The sequence below is a fragment of the Aquarana catesbeiana genome, linkage group LG07 (genome assembly GCF_042186555.1).
Source record: "Aquarana catesbeiana isolate 2022-GZ linkage group LG07, ASM4218655v1, whole genome shotgun sequence".
Classification (NCBI taxonomy): Eukaryota; Metazoa; Chordata; class Amphibia; order Anura; family Ranidae; genus Aquarana; species Aquarana catesbeiana.
This window is the reverse complement of record NC_133330.1, coordinates 340146820-340162296: the sequence shown is the minus strand read 5'-3', so window position 1 is coordinate 340162296 and position 15477 is coordinate 340146820. Positions and strand designations below refer to the sequence as shown.

Genomic DNA, 15477 nt, shown 5'->3' with positions numbered 1-15477 from the left:
AATTGATACCCAACATGTCATGCTTGAAAATTGCGCCCGCTCGTGGAATGGCGTCAAACTTTTACCCTCAAAAATCTCCATAGGTGACGTTTAAAAATTTCTACAGGTTGCATATTTTGCGCTACAGAGGAGGTCTAGGGCTAGAATTATTGCTCTCACTCTACCGGTTGCGGCGATACCTCACATGTGTGGTTTGACCACCGTTTTCATATGCGGGTGCTACTCGCGTATGCGTTCGCTTCTGCGCGCGAGCTCGTCGGGACAGGGGGGTTTTAAAAATTTTTATTTTTATTTTTATTATTTATTTTACAATATTTTATTTATTTTTACACTGTTTAAAAAAAAAAAAAAAAAAATTGTGTCACTTTTATTCCTATTACAAGGAATGTAAACATCCCTTGTAATAGAAAAAAGCATGGCAGGACCTCTTAAATATGAGATCTGGGGTCAAAAAACCTCAGATCTCATATTTACACTAAAATGCAATAAAAAAAAAAAAAAAAAAAAGTCATTTAGAAAAATGACATTTGAAAAAATATGCCTTTAAGAGGCATGGACGGAAGTGACGTTTTGACATCGCTTCCGCCCAGCAGTGTCATGGAGACGAGTGGGCGCCATCTTGGCCTCACTCGTCTCCAGACACACCACGACACAGGACGCGATCGCCTCCGCCGCTACCGACGGCTCCGGTAAGCGGCGGAGGACACCGGATCGCGGCGGGAGGGGGGGGCCCCTCTCCCGCCACCGATAAAAGTGATCTCGCGGCGAATCCGCCGCAGGGACCACTTTTATCTGAAAGCCGGCCGCCGCACGAAAACGGGGATACCGGGGTTATGGCAGCTAGCTGCTGCCATAACAACGATATCCCCGTTCAAACTTAGGACGTACATAGTCGTGCGGCGGTCGGGAAGTGGTTAAACTTCTCTTCTAATAGCAATTGTAATTTTTTTAAAAATTCCCATTACTTTCTACTTAATGCGGAGTTCCGCCTGCCCCTCAAAAAATAAAGTCAGCAACTACACATGCTGTAGCTGCTGACTTTTAATATTAGGACACTTACCTGTCCCGGAGTCCAGCGATGTTGGCACTGCAGCTGATGTTTCCATCAGCTATCGGATGCTGGCACCGCCATTTCCGGCAAGGGAACTCGGCCCCTACTGCACATGCGCAAAGCATGCTATGCTCTCCTACTGGCCCGACAGCAGGGGAAGGAGGAGGAGGGGGTCGGATTTTTGACTTACCTCGCCGCGGCGAGGACCGACGGACGGATACCTGTCAAAAACAGGTACCCGCTCCCCCCCTGAAAGGTGCCAAACGTGGCACCGGAGGGGGGGAGGAGACAGATGAGCAGAAGTTCCACTTTTGGGTGGAACTCTGCTTGAATTGACAATGAATCAGATCAAACAGAGAGAAATCTACCCAACAGCGGCACAGACATCAATGTAAACCCAAAAGGAGTCCTAACCCTTCCCCACTCCATCCAAAACAAAAGAAAACATTTTGTCTATACAGTAATGCCTCTCTATGATCTCTGCATATCAAAGAAAAGAAACGATAGCAAAAAGTAACTCTTTGTGTATAAACATTTCCTCCACAATGTGTGCACAAACGGAATGTAAAAAGACTCTTTAGTTGCAACATAAAGTATTTTTATTTGGGAGCGTGTTCAGTTTTATACATTAAACTGCTTTTAGTATTATGTTTCTTTTTTTTAATATGTACACAGTTTACAGTGAGATGAGTTTGGTTACTTCAATACACACATACTGTAAATATATGCTCTGTATAATGTATACAGTGAATGCAGAGGGCCACAGATGCCCCTTCAGATTATAATTTAGCCCAGCGATAACTTTCAGGCCTTTTTTATAGTGTCGCTAAACACACATCATAAAAAAGATGAATAAATGGTGTATTCACCTCTGTTCATACTCACTCATCACTATGAGATTGGTTTTCTGTATTCTTCAAAAAACCTGGTTGATCCTGCTACTCTCTATCTCCCCCTTCTGGTCATGTTCTCAATACAGCTAGGGATTTTGCAGCTGTGGTGGCAACTCTGCACATGCTCAGTTTTCAGTGAGTTTCTATGCTGAGCATTTCCTCCCTATCGCATCTAAGCAGCCCATGTGACTATAGAGCCACACATGTGGGCGTATATACACATTGGTAAATGACAGCCCACTCCCTCCCGCCTCCTCCATGCCCACTAACCAGCTAAACAAAATTGGGGCAAGATTTTACATGTAGATTAATGGAAGCTTCACCTCCCTCTTATTCTAAGACACAGGCTGGAGGGGCGTGACACAGCGTGTGACTGGCAGAAATCCGCCCACACCATGTTATTACCAAGAATAATAAAGATTTGATTTCAAATATATATTTGTATGACAATTTAAAACCGTTTATTGCTGTTATCTATTTATTTTTACTCTGTATTCCAAAGGCTTTTTTTTTTTTTAACATCTGACCAGCAGCAGAGGACTAAAAGCTCCTCCTGCTTATGTTTCCCTGCAGACAGGCTGGGAGAGAGCTGGGTCATGTGACAGCTGGATATCGATTAGGAAAAGGGTACTTTGGATGTTTTTTTTTTTTATTAAAATAATTACAGTGCCGTCCTCCACATACAGTGTACAGAAATAGAAGGGGCAATGTAAATAAAACTGTGTGTTTAGTATCACTTTAAAATTGAAATATCCCTTTTTTTTTTTGCATTGAATGGGGAAGGGTTCAAGGTTAAAGCCCAAATTTGAGCATCATCCAACCCAAAAGAAGCCCAGGGCTGGATTGGGAAGCCCTGAATCTGCAGGGGACAGTGTTTGGGGCATGTGAGTATTGCAGCAAGAACTGCTTTTTTATCGTCATATCTGCAAAGCAATATTAGTTGATATGTTGTAGAAACATGGGGGGGGGGGGGGGGGGGTGCGGTGCTTTAAACCAGTGGTGGCTGTTCCACAAGGGCGCACTCCAGCCTGCACAATCCTCGCTCCATGTGTGTGGCCGTGTACTGTGTGGGACGCCGGACCAACAGATCTCCACCAAGTCCGTCACCCACTCACAAGCATGTGACCAGAGCCCAAGGCCCCAATTGGCCTGTTTCATGTTGTCCTTGGGGCACAAAGCACTGCTCCCCTCACCCTCTCACACTGCGATACCAGCAAATCAACACTCGCCATCGGCTTCTGGCTTCCCACCCCGGCCAATCAGGATAGGAGGCTGAAGACCCGGAAAGAAAGACCAGGTCAACACAAAAGCCGCAGCACCGGGCACCATGGGAGCTGTGACACTGGAGGGCTCCGCCCGTACAGTAGGTGCGGGCCTGGAGGGGCCTGCCTTCGCCCCCCAGAATCCTTCAGCACCAGCTACCACTGCTTTAACCTCTTCATGCCTGAGCCTTTTTCTGACATCTGTTGCTTACAAGTTAAAATCCATATTTTTTGCTAGAAAAGTATTTAGAACCCCCAAACATTATATATATATTTTTTAGCAGAGACCTTAGAGAATAAAATGGCAATTGTTGCAATATTTTATGTCACACTGTATTTGCGCAGCGGCCTTTTAAACGCAATTTTTTTGGAAATATGACATTTTCATGAATGAAAAAAAAAAAACAACAGTAAAGTTAGCCCAATTTTTTTGTATAACGTGAAAGATGATGTTATGCCGAGTAAATAGACACCTAACATGTCACGCTTTGAAATTGCGCACACTCGTGGAATGGCAAAAAACTATGGTACTTAAAAATCTCCATAGGCGACGCTTTAAAAAATTTCTACAGGTTACCAGTTTAGAGTTACAGAGGAAGTCCTGTGCTAGAATTATTGCTCTCACTCTAAAGATCGTGGTGATACCTCACATGTGGTTTGAAAACTGTTTACATTTGTGGGCGCGTCTTACATATGCGTTCGCTTCTGCGGGCGAGTTCGGCGGGGATGCGGCACTTTAAATTTCTTTTTTTCTTTTTTCTTTTTTTTAAATGTTTACACTATCTCTTTAAAAAAAAAAAATTCTGATCACTTTTTATTGCTGTCACAAGGAATGTAAACATCCCTTCTGACAGTAATAGGCACTCTTTATGGAGTAATAGGTACTCTTTATGGAGAGATCTGGGGTCTATAAGACCCCAAATCCCTCCTTTGCACTTAAAAGCATTCAAAACGCCAAGTTTGGCAGTTTTAAATACTGGCATGTTTTTAAATTTGGCGCCTTTTAAGTCTTTAGTAAACCGGAAGTGATGTCATGACATTGCTTCCAGGTTACGATGTCCGAGACCCGATCAAAGCTAATCCCGGCTTCGTTTAGGTCTGGTTGCTCGGGCCTCCCGGCGGGACGGGAGAGCCTGGACGAGCTGCGGGGGGGGGGGGTGGAACGTTCCCTCCTGCTCCTTGGGATATTAGCTGAACGGCTGCTAGCCGCATCAGTTGTTAACCCAACAAAGCCGATCGTTTGCTCTAAAAATTGGTACCGGGGTGATGCATGCAGCTGCATTTCATCCCGGTACTACCCCTTCAAGCCGAGGCCGCATATTTGCATACGGTCGGCCTGAAGGGGTTAAACTAGTTTTCTCATCCAAGGTGCTGCGGCACCCTGGGGTAGGTCTGGGTTTCGAAGCTGGTCCAGGAACACAGGATCCAGTTTGTCCTAGATCAGTGTTATGATGGTGTGGGCGGGCTGGCCTTCCACCAGAGATGAGGAGAGGGGAGGTGTTCTGTAACCCTAGGATGAGACACTTGAGTACGGGGGTCCTTCACAGTCCTGTCATAGGGTGACAGTATGGTAAGTGAGCGTTGTCACCCTAGGGCGAGACACTTGAGTATGGGGGTCCCTCACAGTCCTATCATAGGGTGACAGTATGGTAAGTGAGCTTTGTCACCCTAGGATGAGACACTTGAGTACGGGGGGTCCGTCACAGTCCTGTCATAGTGTGACAGTATGGTGAAAGAGCGTTGTCACCCTAGGACGAAACACTTGAGTACGGGGGGTCTGTCATAGTGTGACAGTATGGTAAGTGTGTTGTCACCCTAGGGCGAGACACTTGAGTATGGGGGTCCGTCACAGTCCTGTCATAGGGTGACAGTATGGTAAGTGAGAGTTGTCACACTAGGGCGAGACACTTGAGTATGGGGGTCCGTCACAGTCCTGTCATAGGGTGACAGTATGGTAAGTGAGAGTTGTCACCCTAGGGCGAGACACTTGAGTACGGGGGTCTGTCATAGGGTGACAGTATGGTAAGTGAGCGTTGTCACCCTAGGATGAGACACTTGAGTACGGGGGGTCCGTCACAGTCCTGTCATAGTGTGAAAGAGCGTTGTCACCATAGGACGACACACTTGAGTACGGGGGGTCCGTCATAGTGTGACAGTATGGTAAGTAAGTCTTGTCACCCTAGGGTGAGACACTTGAGTACGGGGGGTCTGTCACAGTCCTGTCATAGGGTGACAGTATGGTAAGTGAGCGTTGTCACCCTAGGACGAGGCAGGATTACCTGGTAAAAATAAAGAAAAGAACATTTCTGAGAAATGACAATTACCCCGTCATTCACATTCTGTTGCGTTTTTTTTTTTTTTTTTGCACATTGTCACGCTTCGCAGCAGCTGATTCATTTCAACTGGGTGCCATACACGCCATGCGTTCACGAGCTACACAAGTGTGAATGCCGCCGAATGCACCCATCACATCCGAGGACTGCTAAGCTACAATACATTCCATTGTAGTTCTCGGCTTTAGAAACACTTCAAGAATTGGTTGGCGGGATTCTCAATGACATCTATTAATGGACTGGGCAGAGCGTGCGGTTCACAATTACCTGAATGGTTCTCGTATTGCTGGGCTCTGCGATCGCTCGGCACCACGTGCTCCCGGGGATGAGACACTCTGGTTTCTCCGGCCCGCCTGACAATGCTGAGTTAGCGGCACACACTCTGCATTAAGTAGGTTTCCTAATCGCCTTTTAATGAGCTTATCTTGTAAGTGACTCACTGATACAGCACATAGGCCCGGTGTCACAGATCGGGCACGACGCAGGGATCCCCACTCCGCTCTGCCCCTCCTGCATCCGGCTGAATGCACTGGGAGAGCCGAGGCATTTCACAAAAGGAATTCCTAATAGATTATAGGCTTTCCTTTATAAAAATGAAAAGGTGAACTAACACGGTACGCCCCTGGTGCCCAAACTGCATGTGGCCCTTAGGTATATGATGTGCGGCCCTCAGCAGCCTGTAGTGGGAACATTGATTAGGGTAATAGCATTTATCTCTACTAGCCTCATGTAACATCTTCCCAGCTTCCTATTGTCTTCTGCAGCATCTCCCCAAACAACAATGTATCCTTTCCTCACTCGCTGACCCTCATTTCCTCTATTAGCTCTGCAGTCTCTGACAGCCCTCTCCAGATTTACATATATTGAACATTACGTGCGGCCCTTTGGTGATGTCAGGGGCCGCATTTGAGGCCCCCTTTAGTCTCCATTCACATTAGCACGTCTCTAAAGTCGCAAAATTTCCAGTGCGAGTTTGGAGCAACTTTTGGTGCGACTCAGATCCGACTTTACACTCTTTGGACCAAAGTCACATCAAAAGTCGCACCAAAGTAGTGCAGGCAACTTTTCAAAAATCACTGTGACTTTAAGTCGCACCGATCTGCACGGGTGCCATTGCAAACAATAGGCTGCAACTTCTCAAGTCCAAAGTCTCATGACAAGTCGCACAAGTGTGAATGGAGCCTTAGCCCTGGTTCACACTGGTGCAGTTTTGAAATCGCACTACTTCAGTACTTCACATCAGTGCAATCTGAACTGACAATTTTATTGCGGCTTGCGACAGGAATCTATGCAAGTCTCAATGAAATCGGTAAAAAGTAGAGCAGAAACCTTTTTCATAATCGCTGCGGCATGAGTCACGGCACTATGAACCGTTGACGGCAATGGGGTGTGGCTTTAATGCAATTTGGAACTGACAAATTGCATGACAAGTTGTACTGATGTGAAAGGGGGCTTAGCTCATACGTTGGCAACCACTGCCCTACACCCTCAGCACATCCCCCACTCATCCCTAAGTAAAGCAGATAAAAAAATGCCTAAAATAAGATTAAAATTAATCATTCGTTAACCACTTCAATACCGGGCACTTTCACCCCCTTCCTGCCCCAGGCCAATTTGCAGCTTTCAGCGCTCTCACACTTTGAATGACAATTGCGCGGTCATGCAACACTGTACATATGACATTATTTTTTTTTTTAACAGGTAAGACATTTTTATCATTTTTGTCACACAAATAGAGCTTTCTTTTGGTGACATTTAATCACCACTGGTTTTTTGTTTTTTTTTTTTTTTGCTAAATAAACAAAAAAAAGGCCAAAAATTTTGAAAAAAAAGAGTTTTTCTTTGTTTCTGTTAGAAATTTTGCAAATAATGAATCTTTCTTCATAAATTTAAACAACACTGCATTCTGCTACTATATTTTTGGTGAAAATAACCAAAACCGGTGTATATGATTTAGTCTGTAGGGAAAGTTATAGAGTCATGGTGGTAGTGAATGAAAAGACTGCGCTAATATTGATCAAGTAAGGGTTCTTTCACACGGGGCGGATCAGTGATGATCCGCCCCGTGAACATCCGCCTGCTCAGCGGAGATCGCTCCGCCGATCCCCGCTGAGCAGGAAGATGACAGGTCCGTCGCTGCACACTGTGCAGCGACGGACCTGTCAGAGCGCTGCTCTCCCCTTTCGGGGATCGGATGATGACGGACCGCAGACCTCAGCTCCTAGTCCATGCAGACTCGCAATACTCCCCTGCCAGATAGCCGTCTCCAAAGTTGTTCCGTGAAGGCTCCAGGAAATTCCGAGTGGTCACGTATCAGCACATGTCCAACCATGTGCTGATACGTGACCACTCGGAATTTCTCTGATCTGTCCTAGAAGCCCTAAAGAAAGAAGGGGAAGTAGAGTGGGGCTATCAAATCCCTGGGCCACTGCACGAGCTGTATGGGCTGTGATAGCTAATCACCCACGGAGATTTCTTTCAACAAATCATTGAATACACTGAGGTACTCAGAGATCTTCCACTGATTAAACTGTGGATTGTCCCTCTGCCTTTTTTAATAGTATATCATGCTGAAACTGTAGAGGATTACTTCCTGGAGCCTTCACGGAACAACTTTGGGGACGGCTATCTGGCAGGGGAGTATTGCGAGTCTGCACGGACTAGGAGCTGAGGATATTACCTTGAACCAGGTTCCACTCATCTGTGTCCAGCACCCGAACAACCTCCGATGAATATAGCATAGACCCTAAGCCTGTCTGACCCCTCTGTCATATGACATCTGGGGTCCATCACGGTTGGTAAGAGTACCCATTTACTTTTTGAGTTTCGTTGTTATTGACTACAGACAAGCCCTACACCATTTTTCTAAGATTGGGACTACCTTCGTCAGAGGGATATACCACCCAACACTCTTGTGGACATTTTTTCACATACTCACTGGGCTATATCCAGCCTAGCTAATATATTTTTGGTTTTATTAGATTTATTATTTAGTTTCTTCTACGTCATTTATTTTGCACTTTCCAGCAGCGCTAACTGTCACTGTAAAGTTATAGAGTCCACAAACTATGGGATATAGATCTGATAATCAATCAATCCTGATGTACTGAGGGCCGATCTCATTTCTTGAGGCCAAAAAATTTCAGGATAGTACAATTACCCCCCAAATGACCTGATCTTTACCTATGGGAAAGTAGACAGTCTGAGGTATTTAGTAAGAAGCATGGCGCGTTTTTTGAAGTTGTAATTTTTTGGAAATTTTTATTTTATTTTTATTTTTTTTTACATACTGTCACCAGTGCATTACAGCATCATCGTATAACTGGTGTGGTGGTGACCAGGGACACTGACTGGTGATAGTATGTAAAAAATAAAATGTAAATATATATATATATATATATATATATATATATATATATATATATATATATATATATATAAAAAATATAATATTTATTTTATTTTTTTCAGTCTTGTAAAATATATATATATTTTTTTACATTTTATTTTTTACATACTGTGACCAGAGCAATACAGTGTTACTATAATAACACTGTACCACTTGATGTGGCGTTTTTTTTACATACTATGATTGCTTATATGAGTGAATTTCACCGCTATAAGCACATATTTTTACTGAATGACAGTGTGTAGACACTGTGTATTGTTGTGATTAGCTGTAATTGGCCACAGATAATCACATGGTACAAATGGGCTGTGATTGACCCTGTCTGTACCATGTGATCACTGTGACCAATCACAGCTAGCAACACAATTGTACACAATGAATGGCATGAAAGGAAGCCATTCATTGATAAAACTATCATGTGATTTGTTATGATTGGTCACAGAGATCACATGTTACCGGCAGCCGGCCGGTATGCTGATCAGCCATCTGTGAACACAGCAGGTGACAGATCGTGCCGCAGCGTGACCCGTTCTTGGGAAGACGTCATATGACATCCTCCGAGACCAATAGGGTTCCCGCACGTCCGTCATTTTACAATGACGCGGACAGGAAGCAGTTACAGGGTAAAATAATGCAACCTGCCATTTGCTACACTATTCAGCTTCAATCCAGAGATTTCCCCCACAGTACTTATTTTAACCACTAGATGTCCTCAGCCTGAAGGCCAGCATCATTCATTCCACATCCTCGTCCTGGACTCGCCCCCAGCCTGTGACTGGACAGTGAAGGGAGAAGCAGAATACTGATGACCACATCTCTCTGCCACCCTGGTCTTTTGTCCTATCGGCATGTTTCTTGTCAGTACGTGAACTGATTTGCTCTTTGTGCTGCTTCTTTCTTTCCCACTCTGAGCTCTGCTGTATGGCGGAGTGCAAGAGGCTGTTACCGGGTCACATTCAGCTACTTATATATTTATCCACTTCAGCCCCGGAAGATTTGGCTGCTCAATGAACAGGCCATTTTTTGCGATACGGCACTGCGTCGCTTTAACTGACAATTGCGCGGTCGTGCGATGCTGCGCCCAAACAAGGTTTAGGCCAATATGTATTCTTCTACATATTTTTGGCAATAAAAATCGCAAAAAGCGTATATTGATTGGTTTGCGCAAAAGTTATAGCGTCTACAAAATAGGGGCTAGATTTATGGCATTTTTATTATTATTTTTTTTTTTACTAGTAAAGGCGGCGATCTGCGATTTTTATCAGGACTGTGACATTATGTTGGACACATTGGACACTTTTGACACATTTTTTGGTCGATTGACAATTATACAGCGAACAGTGCTATAAAAATGCACTGATTACTGTATAAATGTCACTGGCAGGGAAGGGGTTAACACTAGGGGGCGATCAAGGGGTTAAGTGTGTTCCTTATGTGTGTGTTCTAACTGTGGGGGAGAGGACTGAGGGAGATGAGAGATCATGGTTCCCAGCTCGTTGGAACTCACAATCTCTCTCTCCTCGCCTAACAGAACTGGGATGTGTGTGTTTACACACACGTCCCTGTTCTGCCTCTCATGCCCGCGAACGCTCGTGGCCGGCGGTCATCACGACCGCCGGTCACGAGCATCGGCACCCACACTGTGCAGCGGGCGTGCCTGCTATCCCGCTTAAAGGGACCGACGTATAGCTACAACGGTTCGCGGGATCGTAACGAACTGCCCTATTATAATGACGGCGGCTGGTCGGCAAGCGGCTAACCAGTTCCCAACCCAATCACAGCCAATCACATGTGTTGTCCTCGTTTACGCCGCACATGGCGATCGGGGATGAGGCGTGTCCCTCGGACACAGCCCATACCTGATTAAGGCAAAGAGCCAATAAAATTGGCTCTTTATCACGTGACCGGATGGGTCCAGTCACAGCTGGTCACAAATGTCAACAAACCGGGGTAACTGGCTGTTACCGGGTTCTCCTCCTCACACACCGATCCAGTGTTAGGAGGAGATCTGGAAACAGTGAATTACCGATTTACAGTGTACACTACTGTGCCCCGATTGCCCCAAAAATAAAGAGGACCTGTCTGTAAGCCCATCGGAGTACCCAAGTACCTGTCTCCAGCCCATCAGAGTACCTGTGTACCGGTCTCCATTCCAGAGTACCCAAGTATCTATCTACAGCCCAGAATACCCGAGTATCTATCTGCAGCCCATCAGAGTACCCGAGTATCTATCTGCAGCCCATCAGAGTACCCATCTGCAGCCCATGAGAGTACCCGAGTACCTGTCTCTAGCCCAGAGTACCCGAGTACCTATCTGCAGCTAATCAGAGTACCTGTCTCCAGCCCATCAGAGTACCCGAGTATCTGTCTCCAGCCCATCAGAGTACCTGTTTGGTGGGAAAATTTAGTAGTCATTTCCATTGTCCTTGGGCTCCAGGGCCTTCAAAGGTTTGATAGGTAGTCAGGAAATGATATGTGTAATTTATGCTCCTAGAACACCTGATGGTGCTCCCTGCATGTTGGGTCTCTGTATGTGGACAGGCTGTGAAAAAGACCCACACATGTGGTATTGTCATACTCAGGAGGAGTAGCAGAATGTATTTTGGGGTGTCATTTTTGCTATGTACATGCTATGTGTTAGAAATATCTTATAGATTGACAACTTTGTGTAAAAAAAAATATGTTTTAATCTTCTTTACACATTTTCCAAAAACTTGTGGAAAAAAATGACATGTTCAAAATACTCATTATGCCTCACAGAATATACGTTGGAGTGTTTGCTTTCCAAAATGGGGTCATTTTGTGGGCGTTTCCATTGTCCTGGGGCTCCAGGGCCTTCAAAAGTGTAAGAGATAGTTAGGAAATTAGATGTGTAATTTATGCGCCTAGAATGAATGCCGGTGCTCCCTGCATGTTGGGCCTCTCTTTGTGGCCAGGCTGTGAAAAAGTCTCACACATGTGGTATCGCTATACTCGAGGAGTAGCAGAATGTATTTTGGGGTGTAGTTGCAAGTATGCATATGCCATGTGAGAGAAATAACCTGATAATATGACAATTTTGTGTATAAAAGAAAATCATTTCTTAATTTTCCTAAGAATTGTGGGAAAAAATTAAAACTTAAAAAAAAACTCATCATGCCTCTTACTAAATACCTTGGACTGTCCACTTTCCAAAAAGGGGTAATTTGAGGGGTATTTGTACTGTCATGACATTTCAGGGCCTCAAGAAATGAGATAGGCACAGAGCATCAGGATTGATCGCTTTTCAATGATTGGCACCATAGCTTGTAGACTCTCTAACCTTCACACAGACCAAATTATATCCACACATTTGGGTTATTTTTAACCAAAGATATGTAGCAGTATAATTTTTTGCCCAAATTTATGAACAAAAATCATCTAGCTCTTTCTCCCCCTGACTGAGTGGCCCGCCTCTATCATTCATTGGATTTCAGTTCTTTCAGTCATGGAGGATCAGCATCACATGTGGGCGTGTGTATGCCTAGGAACGCCCACTCCTCCAGAATGACACCCACTCCACTGCTTGCCTTAGGGCTGAGAGCTCCTGAGAGGAGTACTGGGGGGGGGGGGGGTGCTGTGATGTTGTCAGGAAGCTCTGTACAGCCCCTGCCAGCCCCCCCCCCACCAGCCATGATCTGCCAGCATTGCATAGAGAAGCACAGAGACCCAATGATGACATCATTGGGAATAAAGTAAGGTGTGTAATGAAAACAGTAAGATTTTAAAGGAAACATTTCATTAGCATATTAATTAAGGTGAAAAACCTTCTTTGCTGCCCCTCCCCCCCTTTTCTTACCTGAACCCATCCGTTCCAGTGACGTGCACAAGCCCAGTGGCTCCAGCCGCTGTCTCTGTCCTCATTGGATAGATTGATAGCAGCAGGAGCCATTGGCTTCCGCTGCTGTCAATCAAATCCAGTGACACGGGAGTGGGGGGTGGGGCCGAGTCTTGCTTTCTGTGTCAATGGACGCAGCAGTAGGACTCGGGAGTGTGCCTGCACGGGTGCCCCCATGAAAAGCGGCTCTCCGTGGGGGCACTCGAGAAGAGGAGGAGCCAGGAGCGCTGGTGGGGCACCCCAGAAGAGGAGGATCGGGGCCGCTCTGTGCAAAACCCTTACACAGAGCAGGTAAAATAACATGTTTGTTATTTTTATTTAAAAAATTGCAAGCCTTTCAACCCCTTTAAGTTACAGCACAGAGTTCAGCCGTCTGGAAAATGTAATGTGCAGCATGGAGTATGGAGTTTGGCAGTCTGAAGAATGTAATTAATAGCGCAGTGTATGGAGTTCTGAAGTCTGGAGACTGTAATATTCAGCACAGTATACAAAGTTTGGCAGTCCGGAGAATTTAATGTACAGCACATTGCATTGAGTTTGTCAGTCTGGAGAATGTAATGTATAGCTCAGTGTACAGAGTTCCACAGTCTGGAGAATGTAATGTATAGCACAGTGTAGGGAGTTTGTCAGTCTGGAGAATGTAATGTATAGCACAGTGTAGGGAGTTTGTCAGTCTGGAGAATGTAATGTATAGCACAGTGTATGGAGTTTGTCAGTCTGGAGAATGTAATGTATAGCACAGTGTATGGAGTTTAGTAGTCTAGAGGATGTAATGTACAGCCTAGTGTGCAGAGTTAACAGTGAAATCATTCATGTGTGGTATTACATGTGCTGCTCATATCAGCGTGTGGACAGTTACATTGTATCAAAGACAAGTCATATGAAATCCTAAATAAAAGTGTCACAGCGACCCCACAATCCTTGCAGTGCACTTCCTGTATATTGGACCATTGTGCTGGACCCGAATCCATGAGCACCAGAAGACTTTGCAACCTGTGCTGTTCACTGATGGTGATATTATAAATAAAAAATACAATATATATAAATTATATAAATGTATATATAGTATATGTGTGTGTATATATACTGTGTATATATATATATATATATATATATATATATATATATATATATATATATATATTGGAGATCTGCTGTCAGTTTTTCCATGCATCAAAGGACCGCTAGACGTCCAATACACAGATGTGTATTTTTATATATATTATCAGTTTATTGGTCCTCATCTATAGGTCAATATTGACAGCAGATCAGCTGATTGGCAGTCATTGAAAAGCAAAACTTTATTAATACATTCCTTCTCTGTACAATGTGAAAGGAGTGCTTACCTTCTCTCCGCAGTTCCCATTGATTGGCTGCCCAGGCTCCTTATTGCATGCACAGATTATATCCTGAGGATGAGGGCTCACAGCCGGGATGCCCACCAGTTCCCCCAGAGGATGGGGGGTAGCAGGGATGAAGTGGGGGGGGGGGGTCACACGTTGAAGGCGCAGCAGCTCTGAAAGGCGGCAGAGAGAGGGAAGCAGCTGAGACTTTCTAATCCATCTCTTGGGCTACTCTGGATAGCTCTACAAGCATTTCCTCTGGCCGTCCTCCCAGGCAACGTCCACACCTCCTGTCCTCTGCCCCCTCCTCCCACCCCCACTGGATCAACTGCTCTTCTGTCACACTGACTGCAGGGACCACATGCCAGACCGAGACAGTATAACCATACAGGTTATGGTGAGAAGGGACTAAAGGAATCAAAAAGCCTTTGTCGGAGCTGCGTCAGCCCTACGGAGAGCCCTACTTTATTATACATTGTTATCATGTGCTCTGCCTATTATTATTATTATAGTCTCATTAAATTATAATTATAGTGTTATTATACTATAATATTATTATTTTTCATTTTGTAATTTTGAATATATTTTGTTAGGGCTCATGCACACGGACGGCGCTAAAAAAAAACAGCCCAGTGGAGCTGCGGCTCTACCATTCTTTGGGGCCGGAGCAAGGGGTGGGCAGGAGAGGAAGCTGCCCTGGGCACTGTGGTATCATGTGAGGTGGGGGACGCCACAAGGAGATTTGTGTTGTAAGGGAGAATTTAGGGGACAGCAGGGGTTAATTATTGTTCTTGCTTTTTGTTTTGTTTTCTCTTCTATCCTTTGGGAGGAGAGGGGTGCTGGGGGGGGGGGTGGCAGTCAGTTAGCCCCCTAGTCCCTCGAGCCCCATGGGGATAAGACTCAGCGCTTATGTAGCGTCGGCATTGGGTCACGTTGGTTCCTTAGTATGCGTCCCGAGGGGACAAGAGGGATGCAGTTGGTAGCTCCCTATCAAGGGGGGTATCCAGCTGGAAGTGGTAGTATTCAGATACAGGTTAGTTTGGGGGGGGATGTTTGTGGGTTTTTTTTTTTTTTTTTTTTTTACTGTCTCTCTCCTCTGGTGGCTCTTCTCTTCCTCCCTCTTCCCTTCCCTCTCTCCTATATCTTCCAATTATTCTCTATCATAAGATAATAGATTGTGATGACAAGTAAAATTAAGATATTGTCTTGGATTGTTAGAGGTTTGGGGGATAGAAGAAAGAGACAAGCAATAAAAGAAAGAATTAATAGAATTTCACAAACCATTAATAGTTTGTTTGCAGGAGACACATATGGGACGAAAGGAGGGTTA

The 15477-nt window shown here is 44.9% G+C and overlaps 1 protein-coding gene across 1 annotated transcript in view; it reads right to left on the bottom strand.

Moving 5' to 3' along the window:
- Positions 1 to 14463, bottom strand: part of ST3GAL3 (ST3 beta-galactoside alpha-2,3-sialyltransferase 3) — a gene marked incomplete at its 3' end in the record, with an annotated part of 495733 nt that extends 481270 nt beyond the window's left edge. The window contains 1 exon segment of the mRNA XM_073593923.1: positions 14151 to 14463.
- Positions 14464 to 15477: the final 1014 nt, after the last annotated feature.